Genomic DNA, 22,621 nt, shown 5'->3' on the forward strand with positions numbered 1-22,621 from the left:
TGTGTTTAATGTGTGTTTAATGTGTGTTTACTGTGTTTAATGTGTGTTTAATGTGTGTTTACTGTATTTAATGTGTGTTTAATGTGTGTTTACTGTGTTTAATGTGTGTTCAATGTGTGTTTACTGTGTTTAATGTGTGTTTAATGTGTGTTTTGAATCAACTAATATTTACAGCACTTCACAGAAACTCAAGTACTCATGCACAAGTATAAAGACACCCTTAGCTTTAATACCAGCACAGTCCATCTATCACCATTTTCAAATCCACTGTTCATAATGGGTTAATTTATGCAATTCCAAGACTGTTTAGGGACCCTGATATGTAGAATTATATTGAACTACAATATAAAAAAAAAATAAACAAAAATGACAATGCCACTTTTTTCTTGTCAAAATTTAGCCTAACTTTGGAGCGTTATGTAGTCCCTAAAAAAGATAGCATGACATGGTTGATGCCAGTGGATGCCTTAGGTTTTGCTTCATATTCTACCAGTATCTTCACTCTACCTTTAAAAATCGAGCCTACTAGCGCAACCTGGTTTCACTCCAAAGTCGTCAAAATCTGGCACTTGGGCAGTGACTTGCGGCTTCAGACACTGACAAAAAACGCTGTCCTTTCATGACGGCACAATACGCAGCTGGACACTATTCCAGTTTAACAGCACTCGGCGGTGTCAGGAGGAAACATGGCAGGATAAGAACAAAAACTAGGGAGGGTGGTGCTCACATCCTGTAAGATTATAAAGCCAAACCCTGTTCTTTTCTAACCCTAACCACGTGCATTAGGGAAAAAAAAAGTCAATTTGTGTTGTTGTACTGACGAAGTGCTTTTATTTTGAAAGAGACTGTATGCTGACTGTAAATTTCCTGTGAAAACAGAAGTGTATTTTGAAAACAGACTGAAGTTGACACGGCGTCCCAGAACGTCAACAACCAACACACCCAGGGTACCTTGGACGTTTGATTAAACCATAAATCTGTGTTTTTAAAGATTTATGTCTTTAGTAGGAGCCAGTGAGCTTGGAGCTGAGGGCCACAGACAGGAAGTCAGTATTGAGAGACGGACTAACGTGTTGGTTTTGGTCTTTTTATGGGATTTGTTGACATTAAGAAAACTATAGAATAACTCAGACATGCTATGTTTAATCTGTGTGTAGCTTTAACCTGAGCAGACATTGATCTAAAGGTTGAATTATTCATTAGAGGATAGTTGTCAGCGCTCATTATTCAGCTCAGAGCTCAGGATCAGACCCTCAGCAGACAGAACAACAACATGAACTGTAGGAGCGATGAGACACGCAGTTATAAATAAAGCTTTCAATATGCCAAACATCACGTCTTCATCAGAACTTTGTCCCCGTCAGATGAACACTCAGCCAGGTCACAGAGCTTCTCCTCAGACGTGACCACTGCTCTGCAGAGATGACGGGCACATGACGCCGGCCCCGAGGCCTGTGTGGAGCCCCCCGCGAGGCGCCGCCGTCCACCCTCATTTGTGGTTTATGGAGAGGACTGGATGTGCTGCGTTCTGCAGGGCCGCGTAATGAATTCACTTTGACCAAAGGTCAAACTGAGGCGGATCTTTTCCAGCTCACAGTCTGTCCTCATGAGTGTCAAACGTCTCAGATCAGACGTGAAGCGCTTCGTCTTTCTCGTCTTGTGTAACATCACATCTCTGAAGGAAATGATAGAAAAGTAACTGCAGCAGTCTTAACTTATTTTATTCTGAATCACTTCTTAGTGTCTTCTGGAAACAGTCTGTTGTGAGCTTCTTGCAGTGTGTTTTCTAAATGCTATGCATGTGTTGTCAGATTGGTGAAGATCTTTCTTAATCTGCATGTGTTGTGTTTTTCAATTTGCAGTGCAACAAGATCTCAGGGCTGCCATATATTCTCCTTTAATATTTTTCATAATGACTGACAGTACAGATATAAAATGATGACGTAAACCTCTGAGACCTGGTTCAATAGCTGCAGATCTGAACCCTCCATTTGGCTGAGAGGATGGAGCGTAATGGACCCCCCCCTTCTTCCCCTTCCCTGAATTTAGGAGCTATTTTTAGGGGCTTAAAGAGGGAAAATCCTGTTTCATTATCCACAGACGAGGTGGCACAACTGCGTCATATAACTCTGTTTTTTTTATTTATTTATTTTCGGGTGACAGGCTCCAGCGGCACGTTCGACTCCATGTGCCACATCAGCCATGCATGAACACACAGATTTGATTGCTCAGTGATAATATTCACCAACCACAGATATAAATAGACAATATGTTGAGTGTGTGTGTTTGTAGTAATCAGAGCAGAGCTGCTGTTGGTGTCACAGTGCGGCGAACACACACACACACACACACACACACACCCACACACACGGAGGAGGCAGGGTCACATGCTTCCAACAGGCCAATCAGAGCAGGCCTCGCTTGATTGAATTTCATCGGTCAGCCACTGTTAACGGCACGACTTCCAATAAAGCTTGAGGCGAACTGCTGTTGGTGCTGGTCACAGATGTGTGTCAGCTCTGATGCAGACGTAATGATGTGTTTGTGGAGCTGGAGTGTAAGGGACTGTTCTTTATTTATCGGGGGGGGGGGGCTTTGTTTTTGTTTAGCTACCGATATTTTTCCTTAACCTCCCTGAGCGACTGGGAAAATGCACGACCCTTCCTCAAATTGTAAAACTTTTCCTTTGATGTTTGAAAATTAAGTTAAGATGAAATTCTGAAATACAGCCTCAGTTTTTCACTCTCGTGCTGGTTAGTTCAGGCAAAGTAGTTTATTTTGGGCCAAATTTTAAATTAGTTATTGCATAAAGTGATTTTGATGAAAAATCACTATTATAAGCTCAGATTTGTTTTTTATTTTTCCTGATGGAAGCGTACTTGCACACGATGTGTCCAAGGACCGTCGGAAATTTGAAAATCCAATGATAATTTCTATTTTTACAGTTTCTGGCTGTGATCAATGCTGTCATTTTGGCCAAATGTTTTTAATGAAAAAATAAAGGGTTTGTAAGGCGTGCTTTCTTTACAATTTAACAACAACAACCAAAAAAAAAAGCGGTAAAATAAACACAAATTCTAATCATTTAGATTTGTATGTTCCTCCTTTAAGCCAAAATAAAAAACTCAAGTTCCTCCCCTTTGCTTAATTTTTTTTTGACACGCCTCCCCTTTTTTTTGCACCTCCCTCTCCCCCCGCAAATAACAAACAGTCCCTAACTCAGTACATTTACTCAGGTACTGTACTCAAGTACAAATTTGAGGTCCTTTTACTTTGAGTATTTTCATTTTCTGCTACCTAATACTTGTACTCCACTACGTCTCAGAGAGAAATAATTTACTGCACTATGGTTATTGAACAACTTTAATTTCTTTGCATTCGTAAAAAACATTATTCAACCAATAAATAATATATTATTATAAATTAAACTACTGCATAAAAAGGTAATTAAAATGAGCCCCACCTTTACTAGCTGCAACATTAAAGTGATAAACACAATAATGCATCAATAATTATAATCCAATAGTATATTATTCCATAATGATCAGTTTCCTTCCTTAAGTTTCTAAAACGTACAGTGTGCAAATATTAGTAAATGATGGATCGGTTCTTGTGGCTCACCGCTGTTTTGTGACAGAGGCGTTTATGTGATTCAGGTAACCTGCCTCCTAGAAATTATATTCATATATATATCTAATTAGTTTCACTATTCAAGTTTTAAGGGAAAAGTGATATGAGTGTTTCTAAGGAACAAAGGGCTCCCAAACATGCACTTTACACACTCCAGTATGTGGACTTTTCTGCTCAAAGCACTCTGTGGATTTGCTGTTTTTACTATTACTGGTTGTTCACAGTCTGTTTGTTACTGTGGTGTTACTGATAGTGTTTTGCGGTAGCATGTACAGTACATTTCTTTGACACTGGTCATTTTTATGCCTCAGTGCCAACAATAGCATTATGTACTGGGCTGTCTGTCCATCTGTTTGTCCCATCTAATTAACACAATATCTCCAGAGGGCCTTAAAGGGAATTTCTTCCAATTTGGCACAAACATCCACCTGGACTCAACGATGAGGAAGAAATTTCACACACATGTCTAACCGGATAGAATAATGATGTGATGACATTTTATATCCAGAAGGTCAAAGGTCAGATCCACTGTGACATCGTAATGTTCTGGCCATTACTCAATGTCATTCACGAGCTAAACGGAAGACATTTGGTCAGATACTGAATTGGTGACTCTAATCTTGAAACAATGCTGATTGTTTAGATCTTCTGTGTGTGAAGCATCCATGTTTTCACTGACATGGATGTAACCTGTATCTACAACTCGACTGGTTCATGGACGCTCAGAACCACAAGGCTGTGTTTCTAGTTCCCTTATGCTGCATCAGAATTGCCTTCAGGGACAATAAAGATTTATTGAATTAAATTGGTCAATTTGGGCCGCAAAACACACACACGTCATGTCTCGTGCTGCAAGTCACTGTTGCCACTACGCTGCTGATAGTTGTGGCCGAGGGCATTATATTTTCAGCTTGTCTCTGCGTTCCAGGAACGCCTTGAGAAAGTTTCCTTTAATTTGGCACAAACGTCAAGTCAAGGATGAACTGATTAGATTTTGGTGGTCAAAGGTCACTGTGACCTCACGAGACATTGTTTTTTTTTTGCCATAACTCAAGAATTCATACACTAATGACAAATGTATCTACGTTCACATGGTCAGATACTGAACCATATCGCCAGAATAAATGTTGGCTTCGAACATTTCCACAAACCACAGATACATTTCTAAATTATTTTGCAGCAGATGTGTTGAAACTTGGTTAATGGTTAGAAAAAGATCCTTTTCTGCCTGGATACACAAAAGCCACTGATAAAGCAGAGACAGAAGCAGAGACGGTGAAAAAAACCCAGGCTCGGTGCCACAAACACCGGTAAAGACGCCACGAACGGTCGCCAGAAAACAACCAGTGTTTGTTTGTTGGTTTTGATCAGTGGTCTGCAGATTGGCAGGTGTCTCGCCTAGGTGTCACACCATCCACCATCCTGTCCGTCTCTAGATGGAAAAAATCAGCTCATATACTACATCACTTCAGAAACGTTGATATAATAAGTATGAAACACTCAAAGCCAATGTATTCATGGTTTACAGAAACGTACAATGGCAACATTTTTTGTGTGTAGATCTTTTCCTCATTATGTGGATAGAAAATGTGATTTAGATAAAACTGTTTTTTATCCAATTAGTAAACATAATGTCTCTGAGACGTGGTTGGATCCAGAGGTCTTCAGGGGTCACAGGTTTCAGCATCTGGTCTTTAACTGTGTCTGCTGCAGTTTGTGAACAATGAGCAGCTGAGACTGAACCAGACAGGAAATGTGCCGCAAAACCAAAACTAGGAGCTAAAAGAGGTTCGAAATCTGTAAAGCTGCAGAGATGGAGGTGATTCTCTGTGGGTTTGTACATATGAGTAACTCCTTCAACATGTCGCAGCCTCTCTGTATGATAACTCTGTATGAACGCCACTTATCACAGGATCTTCCCTCCTGTCGTGTTTCCACTTGCGTGTGAAGTGTTACCTAATCTGAGACACAGTTCGAGAGGCATGACTCTGTGATTTGGTCATTTCTGTGATGTAACTGCTGCAGAAACCCCTGCAGACTCGAGCAGTGTGTTTTTGGATAAAATGGGTTCACGTCTCCTCTGTGACTCTGTTGAACATCTCCTGTTAGCAGACAGTCTCACTGCAGATCATCTCCATCACACCTCCCTCTCAGTGAGGACGAGGGTGTGAAGTCGTGGGCTTGTGTTGACGCCGAATGTTCTCATTCATCTCAGAAAACCAGAGACGGAACTGGAGGAAAACAGGAGATTATTTAACAAGCCTCCTGAGAGCTGGTGTTCACCTGATCGCAGACAGTTTACCTTTTAATAAAGGCGGAAATGTAAAGTAAAGGCCTCTGTGACAGGAATACTGCAAACATGTTCCTGTGGTTCCTGAAGCGTTGCTCATGTTTTCAGACAGAATTTACACCTAGAAAGTGGATTATTTCATGTCTGTCAGGATGTGTAGGAACCTGCGACCTCTATATTCTCTGCTTCTTTTAGGCCTTTTCCTGGGATACATCTTTACCCTTCTTAGGAGAGATCAGAGTTGATTAGCACACTTCACTTTGTGCCATAGTTTATGTTAGAATATTCTGACCAGCAGCAAATGAAAGGTTAAAGTCTCAGCTGTAAATACATTTTTAAATGTACACAGTTATTTTCTAAAATTAGGTGATTTGTGTTCAAAGTCATGTGGTTCATATGCGCCAAACAGCCCCATCAGGGCAGGGGCGGATTATCAGGCAATGGGCTCCAGGGCACAGACATGCAAAAGGGCCCCTCCACCTTTCCTACACCGGAGCAAGATGCGTTCACTTTAGTTGTTTAGCCTTGTTTTGTGTTGCTGTTTTGCCACTCTTTGTAGTCGTAATGCATCTTTTTGTGGTTTTGTGTTTCTTTGCAGTTTCTTTTTGAAGTAATTTATTGTCATTTTTGTGGTTAGTTTGTGTCTCTTTCTAGTCACGTGTTAATTTGAGTGACAATTTACAGGTGAGGGCCAGGGGGGCCCTCTTCTGGGCCCCTTGACCTTTGCCTGGCAGGCCCATTCAGTGATCCTTCCATGTGTCAGGGGGTTGGTTGGCACAATGTTGAAATGCTATAGTTATGGAGAGAAAAAAAAGCAACCAATTGAAAACTTTGAACTTTGATTTCAAACAGGAAGTAGAAAACATGAACATTTAATTCAGTTCAGAAGAATGTCCAATTACTTTTGCCACTGACCATTCAAAATAATGCGAAACAACTTTTAACTTTTAATCCTTCAAAATAGTTTCTCTCAAAATACAGTTACAACAGTGAGTCAACACATGTGCCAACAAACCTCCAAATCAGTGTGCCAACCAACACCGATCACATCTGACACAACTTTGTGATAAAGTTGTGTCAGTCACATCTGACACAACTTTGTGATAAAGTTGTGTCAGCGAGCGTCTCTAAAACAATTTTCATAATAGCCAATATTTAGTCCACAGACCACTGTTTTATTTTTTCACTTTTGATACTATAGTACTGGACCACCACCAAAACACACTAGTGACTTAAATGTTTTAACATGATAGAGGAGTGCAGGTCAAGAAAACAAAATAGCTGAGTGCCAACCAACCCCGGTATCCCCTAACAACAGTTTTGGTCTCTATAGCTAACTTCAACATTCATGACAACTGTAGAGGGCTGAATTTGTCCATAACTCATGTGTTTTTTTAAAGCTTAAAGGGATAGTGCACCCAAAAATGAAAATTCAGCCATTATCTACTCACCCATATGCCGAGGGAGGCTCAGGTGAAGTTTTAGAGTCCTCACATCACTTGCAGAGATCCAAGGGGAGAGGAGGTAGCAACACAACTCCACCTAATGGAGGCTGACGGTGCCCCAGATTCAACGTCCAAAAACACATAATTGAAACCACAAAATATCTCCGTACTGTGCACACGTGAGCGCAGTGCCCAGAGAGGCAGTCAGAGCTACAGGCTACAATGAGGCTAAAAACAGAGTTCAAATGAGATTTTTCCAAACAACTTTTTATGTCGGGGCTTCAGGACACTTGGATCACTACGGACGAGCAGTATGGAGATATTTTGTGGTTTCAATTATGTGTTTTTGGACGTTTGAATCTGGGGCGCCGTCAGCCTCCATTAGGTGGAGTTGTGTTGCTACCTCCTCTCCCCTTGGATCTCTGCAAGTGATGTGAGGACTCTAAAACTTCACCTGAGCCTCCCTCGGCATATGGGTGAGTAGATAATGGCTGAATTTTCATTTTTGGGTGCACTATCCCTTTAATGTTACACATCAAAAAAGGGCGGAGCTGCTCAGAGTGACACAGCTCCACCCTCTCATCCAAATATGGTCACTTCTGGGTCCATAAAAACAAGATGGTGACGGCAAAAGTTTTTATCATTTGCAGAAAGAGGTTTATTTACTGTTTATAAGCCAAAACCTTAATGTAAAAACATTCTTTTTTAAGCAACTATGCTACTTCAGTGCTATTTGCAGTGATGAGGCTCCATAAAGTTCATCTTTGTTGAGAAACTGACACATCTCTAATCATGGCTGTCTATTTTATTATGCATCTTCAAAGCCAACACTGGTATATTTGTACATATGTGTGTACGATATATTGTAATGGCTACACGCTTCTTCTTGAGTGCCCATCACTGTCAGATCTCCCATCACTCCCGTCCATGCAAAAACACAGCCAGACCGTCCTCGGATTATGTAGGTTGGGTGTGAAAACAGATTTGGATACGGTCAATTTATGCAACCAGATTTTAAGTGTGTGTGTGTGTGTGTGTGTGTGTGTGTGTGTAATATTTCTCTGCTCCTGCCAAGGTCTGAAATGTGTTCAGATCCTTTTAAAACTGCAGTCGTATTTGTGTAATGGTTGCAAAAACACTTTGGCTCAAGTTAAGTCCTGCAGGCGCTGTGCCGACTGATGCCGGGACCCGTCCAGTTGGGATTTGCAGTGTCTCTTATTAAGTACATAATGCCGAGCGCGCTACGTGATCCGCCGGCCATCTTCGCTGCCAGAGGTCAGCGAGGGTCTGTGGTGAAAAACAGATCCACACCTCTTCTGTCAGCACTGTCTGTTTTAATGCTAAGACTGATGGTTTTGTATTGAAGCTGCTGATAGAGGAATTATATTTGATATCACGATTACATTACTGCCTCTAAAGTGAATATATAGTCACTGCTGGTGCCCATAGAGAGCTCCTCACTGACAACAGCTGCAGGAAATCAGTCAGAACTACCAGACATGATGCATTACTATATTTTATTTCATTGTTTTTCTGTAATCAAATTAAAACCAAATGATTTGAACATTTAAGACAGTAACTACTGAAATGGTTGTATGTGTATGGAGTCCCAAAGTAACAAACGTCACACAACTTAACACACAGTACACTAGATTTTTTTTTTGGTGTATAATCACCTGAAACCAAGATTTATTGCATTTTCGTTACCTTAGATTGAGCTGATTGTATCCACATAGGGAGCAGGTCCTCTGCAACGGTGTATGCAATGTTGTTTTAAACAGTAGCTCAAAATGGACAAACCAAACGATGGCACCATAGAGAGCATTTGGTATTTGTGTTGCCTGAAGGCCACCATATAGACGGATGAGGTGAGAGCAATTCAGTTAGTTGCAATCTGCAACATCACCACTAGATGGCACTAAATCTGATATTTTGCTCCTTTAATTAAATGTTCGGAGAGAAAAAGACATTACAAAATTGTCCAGTGTTGATATGACAGAAGCAATTTATTTATTTATTTGCTCAAAGTCATAAATTTAATCTCTGTTCCTGAGATTTGGAGCAGACCTCAAGTTTCCTGGGAGTTTGTTTCAGATGAAAAATAGATAAAAAATACTGTTTTTTTTTTTTTGTTTTTTTTTTTTTACAAGGTATTAAGTATTTTTATGGAAGCCCCAAAGTGACACATGTCAAAAGGGGTTTATGTGAATACATGTATAGAGAATTAAGTGGATAAAAACATTTAAAGAGAAGGCATTTAAAAGAACAAAGCAAACCATTTCATAGTATAATACACGGACTGGGTGGTTGACTTTTTTTTATATTTTTGACACACTTATCTTTAAAATTGAAAGATTTGCGTTACTTATTAGGAGTTTACTTATTTTCTTTATATTTAATTCTTTATTTTTCATGTTAATTCTCTTTATTTCTATTTTTTTTACTGTCTTAATTTTGATTTACATTTATTATCATACTGTGTTTATTTGAACACACATCATTTAGTATTTCTTTAATATTCTTATAACCGTATGGGTTGTCAGTGACATTTGTCGCCACTTGCACTCCGTGCACCCGCCTGTCACTTCATGTTTAATAAAAGCTTAACATCAGTGTTACTGAAGTCGTAGTTCGGAGGACTGATCTGAAACGACCTTCAGCAGCCACTTAGTTTTATTATGATGATAAATATGTCAGATGAAAGAGAGAGTCAAGGTCAGAAAAGCTTATCGCGAACTCAGCTTTATTCCAGTATGGAAAATGGTAACCGTGGCAACCACAAATACATCGAAATTAGTAGTGGAACAAAATAAATAAAACCTCTCGTGTTTGCTGAGCTGACAGCAGAGAAAAAAGAGAAAGAAAGAAAGAAAGAAAGAAAGAAAGAAAGAAAGAAAGAAAGAAAGAAACACCCTCCAGGTTAGCGTGATGTTTCACAACCCGAGCAGTGAATCATCAGATCTAACACACACACACACACACACACACACACACACACACACACACACACACACACACACACTTTTCTCTGTGCATGTATTCCCACTGTGTGAGCGCCAGACATGCAGGACATGTCTTCAGTGGTGACTCGTCCACTGAGCAACATACATGCAGAGATCTCTGCGTTTAATCTGCTTTGCATCGAGAATCTCACGACACGTTCCTGCTGACTGGTCGAGAGGCGAGGAAGACTGCTGGAGCGACACACAGCGCCCAAATGTCACTGTTTACATCTTAATGTACATTTACATGTGCACAGGTCAGGCTGGGGGAGAAACACACAACAACCACTCAATTTAAAGAGTCTCCTCCAAAATCCGCAAGGTTTTAATGATTCCTGGAGATGAGGAAAAAAAGTCTATAGAAACATTTAGAGGAAACTACAGCAAAATGAAGTAAACAAAAACAGAGCACCATCTCTCCTCTGAGCCCCCCCCCCAAAATCTAAAGTACTGCAGCACCACCTAGTGGACGATCATGAGCCTGACCAGAGTATCTGAGGATATGACAGAGGTGTAAATATAAAGACATTTAGCACTAAATATAGATTTTTAATTTTTAATTTTAATTTAATGAGGGTCCAACATAGACCTACAAATTACCTTCATCATCAGTGTCCAGTGAAACGTGCATCTTCAACTCTGGAGACTGAGTTAAATTAACTGAAAGAAAAAGATCAGTTTATGGGATGTATGTGTAACCCACTGCCTCTGCACACCCGTCACCAGACTCTCTCTTCACCTCCCCTGCACTCTGCGCTGTGTCGTGCGGAGAGAAGGAGGCACCAGACGCTGGATTGGGGATGGTGGTTGAGACCTTGAACATCTCTGCTGCCAACATCAAATTCTCAATAAATATTCTCAACCGTGCAGGGCAAGAGAAAGTAAACTTTGAAAAACACTGTGTCCTAAGGAGACCAAATCTCAAAACTACAGTGTCCTGCCAGGGACAAACAGTGTGAACTGCCATGTTTGCTGTGAAATAGACAGCTCAACAGTGCTTCCTAGTGGCTTCAACTGGTAACTGCCATGTCACCAAGCTAAGAGCAAGACAGCTTTTCTTAGTTAACAAGAAAGTGGCCTATAGAGGCAGAGACATCTTAGTGAACACTCTCATCCCAACTCTTCAAGTACGACCATTTCATCAGTGGACTTTTGCATCTAAATATGTAGCACTAGGTGTCCTCCTGCATCGCTGTTGACGTTCCAGGACGGCGTGTCAATGTATGCTTGTTACATGAATTGTGTCTTTTCAAATTACACTTCTGTCTTCACATGAAATGAACAGTTGTTCCCACCCAGCGGTGTATCATATCACAGTGAAAGGTGCTTTTGTACGTAGGTATCTGACACTGAAATCAGCAGTTCTAAAAAGTTCTCTTGCATTACTTCTACTCTGCCACTGTTAAATGGGTTTTTTTGGGGGAAAACAGTAGAGAAGCTTTAATAAACACACAGGGGCTTAAAACTTCTTTGTGTGGCAGCAGTACACCTCAGCCTTCACCCAAGAACTGCTGAGCAAACAATATTTATCTGTGTGTATGATGTAGGGAGTGAATGAGTGAACCTGTCCTGTTAGAACAAGAAAAAAGAAAGTTTAAACAAAGAGGTGTTGATAGGACAGCTGCCTGCCTGCAACACACTGGCTGTCTTATGTGCATGAGGAGCACAGTGCCCAGGTGTGTCTCATGATGCTGACTGTGCTCACCGCACTCACTGTGTCATGAGACACACCTGGGCACCTGAATGAGAAAGCACCGGCACAGCAGAGGAACCAAGTAGAAAGGAAAGAAATGAGCGAAAATAATTAAAGAAATAGTGGAAGAAGAACACCATAAGGCACGAAATCTTTAAAAAAAAATCAAATATTTAGTTTCATTTTTAGAAGTGTCAGTAATTTTCTAAGACAGCTGCTCACTGTGGTTTTTATCAAACAAATAGGAGGAAATGGTGCATTTGTTGGGGACTATTTTCAGCAGCGGATTAATTCAGGTTTGGTGCTCTAGTGAGTGTTTGTGGCAGCAGGATGGTGTGTGTGAGATTAAGTCAAAATAAACTACAGTGTGTGTTCATGGTAATAAAGAAACACGTTTTTATAGCAACCTGTTTTTCCTGCAGCTCTTCAGCCCCAAATATACATTTTTTTTTGCGTGAGCCACAGGTGTTTTTCCAGTGGAGATAGTGCCCCAAAAACATTTAATTTTTTGTTAATAACAGAGACACGACTGCTTTCCCACCTGGGATTGTACCCACAAAACTGGGTATTATAAGACAAAACATTATGTTTTCCTGTATGAAGCAGTGTTTGTGAATAAACCTCCGACGTAACAGCGTACTTGAATTATACAGATTTAACGTATCTGCAACATAATGAGATACAAATGTGACATATCTGATGTTAGCAGAAACGAACAACATTTTTTTCTGCTCCCAGAATAACAATATGTGACATTTATATGTTTTTAACACAAATGAAGCTCCATTGCAAAGAGGAAGAAGATTATCAGGCTTCGACACACACACACGAACACACACACACACACACACACACACACACACACACACACACACACACACACAATATTTGTTAGTAAACACATTCACTGTTAGTTCGAGGCTGTGTGTGAATTAACGTAGAATATCTGTTTACTATACTTTCAGTAACAGTAACGTGGTGTCATACCAGGGGTGTAAATATAGATTGGCCCTGGGGCCTATGAGGTGAGGGGGCCCACAGTCTCTTAAGGCCCGTTTCCACCGCAGGAACTTCGGGGTAATTTTACGGGGCCGGGGCCGTTGGTGCGTGTCTCCACCGCAGGAACCACCCTAGAAGGACAGAGTACCGGAACTTTTACAGGGGCTAAACAAGTCCCTGCCTCGGAGTAGGTACTCAGAACGGCCCCGAGAGGCTCCTGGCTGGGGCTTGGGGATTACTTGGTGCTGATTGGATATACTCAAGGAGGGATGTGACGTCAACAGCGAGCGGCAAAATAGCCGGCATTTTTAAAACTCAGCAGACGAGGGTTAGCTCGTTCATAGCTTCAGTAACTCAATAAACGGTCCGTGAAAAAAATATTTTTTCCAACGGATATCTTAGTTACAACATGATTGAGCTAGCAAAGCAGTTGTGTGTTGCTATGTGTGGTATTTATTCAGTTTTGGGAAATCACCATGTCTAGAAAGCATCAGCTGACAGGGACGGCTAACACTAGCAGCAAAGCTAACATCAGGACGTCATCTGTTAAAAGCCTCCCGTTGTCGGATACGACATGAAACTACTCCAGTTAGCTCAATCATGTTGTAACTTTTTTCACAGACCGTTTATTGAGTTACTGAGTTGTTACAGACACTGCTAACGGCTAACGGCTAACGGCTAACGGCGTCCCTACGTCGCCCTGGTCAAAATGGTCGTGCAACGATTACGTCACATCCAGAGCCCGGTAACTTTACAGGAACCTTCCTCCTACTCCGCTCTCTCAGTGGAGACACGGCGGTTGAGAGGGCCGAGCGAGAGGACGTTCCTGTAGTAGTTCCTGCCCCCAAATAGTACCAGGAACTTCTTCAGTGGAAACGGGCCTCATGTAGGGCAGAACGTGGGGCCTTGTGGGTAATTCAGATTGCCACCTTACATATATAAAAATGGTGCCATTTGAGCGAATGCAATTGCTCAGCTATAGGCCTTTGAAAAGACAAACACATCCCCATTATTGTTGTCTTTTATTTTATTTATTTTTTCATTTTGTCAGTAGTAATCTATAACAATTATTCTACCTGAACTTTAAATAAGCTCTGAAAAAATATTAAATTTAATGAGTAATTCCTTATTTTCTTTGGTATTGTTGTCACATATGTGTGATGATTATTTATGGGTGATATGTATGTTGGTGTTTTACAGTGACAAGTCTCCATGTGATCACGTGACGAGGCGATAAGGTTACACGGTGACTAGGCTCATAAATAATACGGCCCGTTGTAACTACCTCACACTGCTGTGTCATATGTTTTTATATCCATGGTGACAGTTTATTAAGTGTCTGTGATTTAGACAGATTTTCTTCATTTGAAGATTAAAATAACAGATTTTAAATTATGATTAGTACGGAGAATGTCAGTCTCAATCAGCAACATGTGAGTGTGTGTTTGGATATACTCTGGCTCGTTTGATCACTGCAAGAAACACAACAACAAGCTTGACTTTGACAAAAACCAAAAGTATTAATTAATAAAAAACAGATTATGATAGTTGTTAAATTTAAGGCATTGTAACAGGTCTAACCCTCCCTCCCTAAGATTTTCCTCCTGTATGTTCGTTATTGATTATTAATATATAACAATCAAAAAAGGCTCCCGCACACTGTCTCACTCTCTCATTGTATTTAAGCAACGTTTCGATCGAAAGCCTTTTTTGATTGTTATATATTTTGGGGTTGCAGCCTCTCTCCTACGCACCTGCTGTTTTTGGGTGTGCTGAGATTGCAGACTGTTAACTGCATTTATCCTTGATACTTCTCCCTTGTGGCCAAATTCAAAGTCCAAATCTAATTTACAAACACTCTATCAATAATTCTTTCTCATGGATTAGGTGTTCTGTCACCTTCATTAAATTTACTTTAACTTTTAGCCACCTCTCTGCTTGGTTCTCCTCAGTACCTGATTATAATAAAACAAACCTTGGTAACTCTTTTGTTTCTTAATCCTGAATAAATTTGAAAAACCTTTGTTGAGTTATGAAACTATACATGAAATAAAACTAGTGTCATCAAAACTCCCCAAAATGGGGGGTTGTCTTTCCCTATTGCCCCCCAACCCTTAGACTTAAGTGTCATTACTCTCGAGGTTACAGACTCACAGCTGGATGAGTAATCATTAATCTGTGGCGGCTCCAGACATCACAGTGGTCACAGGCTGATCGCAGGATAATCGATCATTAAGCCATTCAGAAAAATCCTCACAGACGAGGTCACAGCGAGGTGAAGAGGTTTTTTTCATCTTATGAATGAAAAAGAAAAATGTAACTAAGTACACAGTTTCCAGGTACTTACGCTTAAATTATTTCTATGTTCTGGTATTTTCGACCTCTGCTACATTTATTTTACAGCTTTAGTTCCAGATTAATTTAAAATATAATCAGTATTAAATTAAATGAGCTCCACCTTTACAGCTGCAACATGATGAACACATTAATGCAATAAAATATAATAATATAATGCATATTATTCTGAAATGGGGCATTCTGCTTTAGGTATATTTTGTTGCTGATACATTTCTACTTTTACTCAAGTGAGATTTTGAAAGCAGGACTTTGTAACAGAGTTTTTCTACACTGTGATAACACTGATTTAACTAAGATAAATGATCTGTGTATTTCTCCCAGCACTGTCTGAAGGGGGGGCATCACATTTATGTAAGCCTGAAGACCGATGTCAGATTTTAAATGAATTGTGCATTTTATAATTTAAGTTTTAGGCTTAAATTTGCATATTTGTGTATGTTGGAACTATCAGCTGTGATCAGGAGCTGCTGATGGAAAACACCTGATGTGACTTCACTGATTGAGGCATGGAGAGCAGCTGGAGCTTTATGTTCATCTGACTTTGTGCTGAAGAACCTGTGAAGCGAAACAGCTTCAATAAATCTTCAGGATCGACAAATTACAGGCTGCTAAAAACCTAAATGACCTGTGTTTACTGCTTTTATGTAAACATTTGTTTTGTTTGCATGCATCTATTTTTAACTCTATCTACTGCCCTCACTAGGCCACGCCCCCATGTCTAAGTGGAGGATTCCTATTGGTGGAGCACCTCTATAAGAACACCTTTGTCCATGAGCTCTGTTTGACTTCTTGTCAGAGCCTTGATACTGAAGCATTTCAGTTCGTTTTTTTTGTGACACTAAAGGCATTTTATTTGTTTGAAAAGAGAGCGCAGAGGAGTTTTATCCAAACAGCACCTCAGACAAACTCAGTTTGAGTTCAGGAAGCACTCACATGCAAATATTTCTTTCATTTATGACGCACTTTCTGAAACTTTAAAGTGCTCATCAGGGGGAAGCAATGAAGATGAGGGAGTGAAAGAGACAGAAAAAGTTTACAAATCAAGAAGAAGCCCTGAAAGAGTCGTGGAAAGATGGGCGGCTTCAATCAGGGTGCTTTCACACCTGCAGATAATTACTAAGCTGTTTAAGTCACTTTTTTAAAATAAATCTTTGTCGCAAAGCGCTCACAAAGAAGTGAGCAGTGATAAGAGCAGGACGAACTGCAATTTGACTTTGTTTATCGTGTCATACAGAAAAGAGACAGATCCCAGAGAAACAAGACAAGAAAGAGGCATTTTGGAACATTACTGCGTGGTCACTGTGTAGGGAGCTGCTAAAACACAACTTTCCTTTGTTTTAACAGCTTTTTGCTCTGATCAGAGATACAGGTTATTTATAGAAACCAAATGATGTGCACTGTATCTGATCACTTTCAGTTTTAGTGACAGAGTTAACTGCAGGTTAGCTTCTGAATTCATGCTAAAGTCAGACGTGTGTTTGATCAGATGTGAAACGACCTGTCAGTCTGATAGAAGACAGTGACACCTTGAGTTTGAGTATCTTATCCCTGCCACATGAGAACACTTAAAGTACATTTTAAAGACTAAAGCCTGGCACCTCTCACGTCTACTGAAGCTCTGAGATTTTAGTCAGACATTGGGATCTTGAAGGGACACTGTTTGGAGACTACAACTGGATTCCTTTCCCACACCAAACTCCCTTTAAGAAATACAACATTAACAGTTCCTTGTGTCTCGGCATAAATATAATAAGCTGTTTGTGTATCAACTTTTACATTTTGGATTTTACCTCAATCTGCTGCCAGCCTTCGTTGATTAGCTGCTCCATTTTAGTGGGAGGAGACTGTGGGAATGAGAGGTGAACCATTTCAAAAATAAAGATTTCTCACTAAAATAAGTGCTGGTTGGTGGATCAGATACACAGCGAATTAAACATGAAATCTTGCTCACTCCACAGCTCCACCAGAGTCCCCCCCCAAGTTTACTATCTGCCTGGTTTGCTTCCTGTTTGGTGCTTGAGAGCGTAAATCCATGGGTTGTTGATATTCATGTCATTGAACTTCAATATTTGAGCCAAGGCTAAAAAGTTATGAATATTTCTGATTTTATCGGAACACAAAGAAGTTTCATGACCACCGAATAATCAAGATCACAGGAGCACACACTAACACTTACTGAGGATTTGATATCGACATTACTAGTTACAGTCACCAGTAAAGGGGCTAAAATGAGTGCATTCACCCAGGTGTTGTAGTTCCATCACTGCCAGTCGCAGCTGGAGCTGATAAATACCTGTGATCACTGCAGAGTCATTTGACCTGAGAGTTAATGCCAGTTGTGACCTTTCCCATTAATAAAAGCCAAATCTTGGCTGCTTTTTCAGTAGGAAAGGGTCTTTGCAGCACAGACCTGAAACCAGTGTTTCAGCAGGGGTAGAGCCACACTTTTAATATTTGGGGCTCAGACCAAACCTAGAGGGGTCTGAGGGAGATTTCGTTCCCATTTACTGCAACTATATGCATTTTTTTTTTTTTTTTTTTTCTCAAATCATTTGAGATGATGCGATGCTGAACATATTTGCCAAGGTGGTTGTTGACTCTTTATCATTCTGAAACCAGAACACAACCAAAGGTTGAGGAAGACGTCACCCCTGAAGTCTTAATAGGGCAAACATTGTCTGTCACCATTTTTAAATTACCTAACATAGGTTGCGACTTTGGCGTAAACAGCATCACTAATCTTGAAACCAATTAGAGTTCACAGAAGAGACCTTTATCTGACCAGTCTGCTACATTTGAAACCGTGACACTTAAAGCTTGGTGCGTTTTAGTGACACACTTTTGTGCAACTCAGCCTTGGTTTGTTTAGCGACATCCCTGACTGTTCCTAACCATAACCAAGCAGTTTTGTTGTCTAAGCCCCTCCTGCATCAGGGTACAACACAAAAGGCTGCACCACAGCATCGGTTAAGTAACGTCTGCCTCTGCCCGAGCTGCAAAATATGACAAGTAGGGACAAGATCACGCTGGACCAGAGATTGCTGCAGCACCAAAAACTGATTCAGCAGCCAGTAAATAATGAATCAATGTAGCTGATAGCAGAGAAACTGGTTATAACATGGATCAATTGATTGATTGATCAGTGCATCCCTAGTTTTATTGTGATTCTCACCTCTGGTTTGAGTTTCGGGTGAGCATGATGAGATTAAACATTTTATGCTAATCTCAGTTTGCAGAATAAAACCTATCAAAGTGAGCTTCACCTCAGCATGTGTGCAGCACATTGAGATGTTAGAGGTCTTGTCGACACCTCGTGGCGTCCTCTGAGGGCGTTTGGCGAGGGGAAAGTGAAGGAGAAGTTCTCCTGCCTGCTGGATTTGGCCCTGCGGGCTGCTGCATATGCTGCGATGGATTACACTGATCCAACTTAATGCCTAAGACCGTGCAATCATTCATAACTACAGGAGCTGTTGAGGGCGCAGCCATGGATGCTCCCCACACCATCTGCCGCTGCAGGGAGGATTAACTTCGAGGAAGATGTTGAAAGGTGGGGGTGGGAGGGCTCGTGTCGACCCTGAGCTGTCGACCACCAGAAAACAGAAAACACCCACTCTCAGGAACGTCACTTTGACAAAACATCACACTTGTTTTTTAAGCTGTCTGATCATTTTTAATTAAATCTGCCTGTTTAATAACTTGACAAAGTGCCAAGCAGAGACTGTGTAAATTAAGGGATGTAGCCGTCATGGTGTTAATTAGCGGTTCGCGGACTCCCGTTTTAAAGACTTGAGTTTGGCATTTCTGCCGCTGTTTGAAAAACTCCCGAGCCTTCTTCTTAATAAAATTCCACACTAGATCTTATAAAACAGGACTCTGCACCTGCATGGTTGTTTTTTGCCATTTCATTTCCTTTCCTGCCCCAAATCAATCAGCAGCAAAGATTTCTGTCTGACCCGATGTGATCACTCAGACTGGGTGCGCAATAACAAATGATCAAATGAGTGTGTCATGCATAAAGGTGTCTCTGGTAGTGATGAACATCCAAAAGAATGATCAGCTGAATCTGCAGCTCCTCAGCTTATACGGAGCTTTGAGTTTCAGCTCCATGTTTATCTGTACTGCAGCGAAAGACACAGATATTTCCCTCAGGAGTTGGTGGAGACCAAAAGAGGAGTTGAAAGAGAGAATATTGGACTTGGATTCATCAAGTGGATACAAACCCTATTCAAATGATATATAGCTCATGGTGTAAAGTGTGTGTGGCTCAAGTGCTTTTAGGGCTTAATCTGGATCAAAGGGGTCGTTTTAGTCACTTTAATCAAAGGTACATTTTGGGTGAACATGAATTCAAAATATAAAAGTAACGCACACCAAGAGTTATAACAAGGTGCTGATCACTAGCAGTGATCGACCACTCGTTATAACTGGCATGATCATCTAATGATTATCAGCTGTGTGACAAGTGTTGACTACATAACAGATCAGTGTACCTGTGTCTCAATATGATGATCATTAAGAAGGCCCAAAAGCTGAAATATCATCATCAAAATAAAAGAAATGCATATGGAGCCAGAGTGTGCATCACTGTAGTTCAGTCAGGACCACTTTAATCAAAGAACTTTATTCCCATTTGCAATCTTATATTTGGTGATATGGCTGTTTTGGGGCATCTCTGCCCTTCCTTGGGTCTATGCAGAAAGCCTAAGGTGGAGAGAGCACACCTTTCTGCCCTTCCATGCACCTACATGGAAAGCCTAAGGCAGGAAGAGCAGCAGCAAAGACCCCCTGGGAACAGAACAGAGCAGCATTAATGACAAACAGAAATGACACCATCCACCCATCTGCCAACACTGTCGGTGTCCCGTGAGATTCTAAAGCCAAACCCTGTTCTTTGTTCCTAAACTCAGCCACTTGCACTTGTTGTTGAAGGAAAAAAGTCAATTCGCAGTGTTGTACCAACGTAGTGCTTTTATTTTGAAAGAGACTGTATGCAAACTGTACATTTCCTGTGAAAACAGAAGTGTATTTTGAAAACAGACAATGCATGTAACAGGCTGAAGTTGACACGGTGTCCCAGAACGTCAACAACCAACACACCCAGGGTACCTTGGACGTCATATGTGGACGTGGAAAGTCCATGACCAAGCGTGGACATGTGACGAGGTCACAGTGAGGATGTGTTGAAAAATATATACTTTTGAGATGTAGAGAAGGAGCGTTTGAATTTGTACTTAAGTGAAGTGCTTGAGAACATGTACTTACTTACGTTCTATAACTGCTCAGGAGTCCTTGTTGCCTTTAACCACTTTTCCCCCACTCTGACCTCTGAAACAAGACAAACACTAAAATCTTGTCCTCTGTTTGTGTCCCCTCAGAGAGTTGACGCCCTGCCCTCCAATCATCAGGAGAGTCGATCCGCTCACAGGAACCCCCTCCACCAGGACACACACACACAAACTGCTGCTGCTGCGCTTCAAGAAACAGCATCTGCCGCCCTTTTTTTGGAACTCTGTGCCTTCAACCAAAATTCACCAGTGATACTTCTGGAGCTTTTTTTTTTTTTTTTTTTTTGAGCAGGACTCAGTGGATTTACCTGCCTGATGTCGGAGGGCCTGGGATCGTGCTGCTGCTCTCACACTTTTTGTCTCTGGAGTTAAAAAGAAAACCTATCGAGGACATGCAACTTCTGATCATTTTAACGTCCTTACGTGTTTTTTTTTTTTTGTTTGTTTTTGGTTTGTTTTTCTACAAATTGTGTCAGTGATTTACTTCGTATCGGAAGAAATCCCTCGCTGTGCAATATCAGTCCATATTTATGTGAAGTTGTCATGTGGATGTAGACTTTGGACGAACTTTTTGGTTTATTTTTGTAACGATGTTTTCCTGATTTCTATTTTTCTAAAACGATGACGGTGTAAAGACAGATGAGTGAGGAGGAAAAAAAAATCATCTGAACACATTTCAAGGGAGAGAGGACGTTTGGTTGTTGCTGAATTTGTCTGAAGTTTAGTTTTCCTCGACTGCACCCCCTCCTGCTCTGACTAGAGCTAAAGCCATAGCCTATCTCAGATAACAACACACCAGTGTCCCCAACAGCAAGATGCATTCAGGGTCTCACATCGGGGGCCGACACCACAGGCTCCTCTCGTCAGCTCATCTTAGCTGTTGGATTTTATGAGCGATGTTTTGGTTTCTACTGTTTGTTCAGGGGCTTGAATCTGAAGTATTTAGTATTTCTCTACCTTTGTGTGGCCTGTTCTTCTTGCTGTTATTTTGTACTTCCTCCTACATATCAATCAAGCAACTATAAGTGGCATGAGTATGTGTGTCAGTGAGAACAATGAGTGAGTGTGTTCGCCAGAATGGGAGCTGAAATACTGTAAATTCTCAAATAAAAGCAGAAAAATGGCCGTATATCCTGTGACTGAGAAGAAGGAAATGAAGGAAAGGGAGAAAGAGTTTAAAGATTTAGCAGTGGTAAGAAATGCCAGTTTGATTAGTTAGTCAGATGCTGTTATCTGGTGTCCAGCAGTTTGATGTTTGGCCCTAAGTCACATGTTTTCTGCCCCTCTGAAGGTTAAGGAAGATTTTTCTTTAACAGGATTAAAGCCGGAAAAGGCAAAATACTCCCTCCTCCTGCAGCTCTCTACCCTCCGGCATACTCAACCCCTTCTTGCTCCACTCTCTTTTGATCAGACCACAAGAGTACCTTTTTACACTGCCTGTTCAGGGGATTTAAAATGCAAAAGAGGAATAAAGACGGGACTTTGTAGCGGCCCTGTAGCGAGATCTGTTTAAAAGTGCTAAGAATTAGCTGCTAGCCACCCCGTGGTCCCTCCGCCTCACTCCCCACCACTGTGGACTGCTTCATTGGGAGGAGAGCAGACAGCAGCTTGGGAGACGGACCTTCGATGGCCGGCTGTAGTGGGTGGCATTCGGCCAGCGCAAACAGACCAGTGCTGGGTGTCACAGTGGGCTTGTGGTCAGCAGCAGCACTGGGTCTAATCCTTGTAATGGCAGCAACAGAAAGTTTGCTGATACGGCAACGATTAGGACTGTCCCCGGAGCTGGGATTTACAGTGGCTGGATTCAGGTTGCTGCAACCGATGACTGGGGGTCAGTCACCAGAGCTGCTGCTCACTCTTCTCTCTTCTCCCTGCGAGGTGGTCTGTAGTGGCGGGGAGTGAGGTGGAGGACAAACTGT

General features: G+C 41.2%; 1 protein-coding gene across 1 annotated transcript in view; it reads left to right on the top strand.

Moving 5' to 3' along the window:
- Nucleotides 1-20,909, top strand: part of LOC126384706 (potassium voltage-gated channel subfamily A member 1) — a 56,952-nt gene extending 36,043 nt beyond the window's left edge. The window contains exon 2 of the mRNA XM_050035926.1: nt 20,793-20,909. The gene's annotated coding sequence lies outside the window, so the exon portion shown is untranslated. The remainder of the gene's footprint in view (nt 1-20,792) is intronic.
- Nucleotides 20,910-22,621: the final 1,712 nt, after the last annotated feature.

This window comes from Epinephelus moara, chromosome 23 (genome assembly GCF_006386435.1).
Source record: "Epinephelus moara isolate mb chromosome 23, YSFRI_EMoa_1.0, whole genome shotgun sequence".
NCBI classification, from domain to species: Eukaryota; Metazoa; Chordata; class Actinopteri; order Perciformes; family Serranidae; genus Epinephelus; species Epinephelus moara.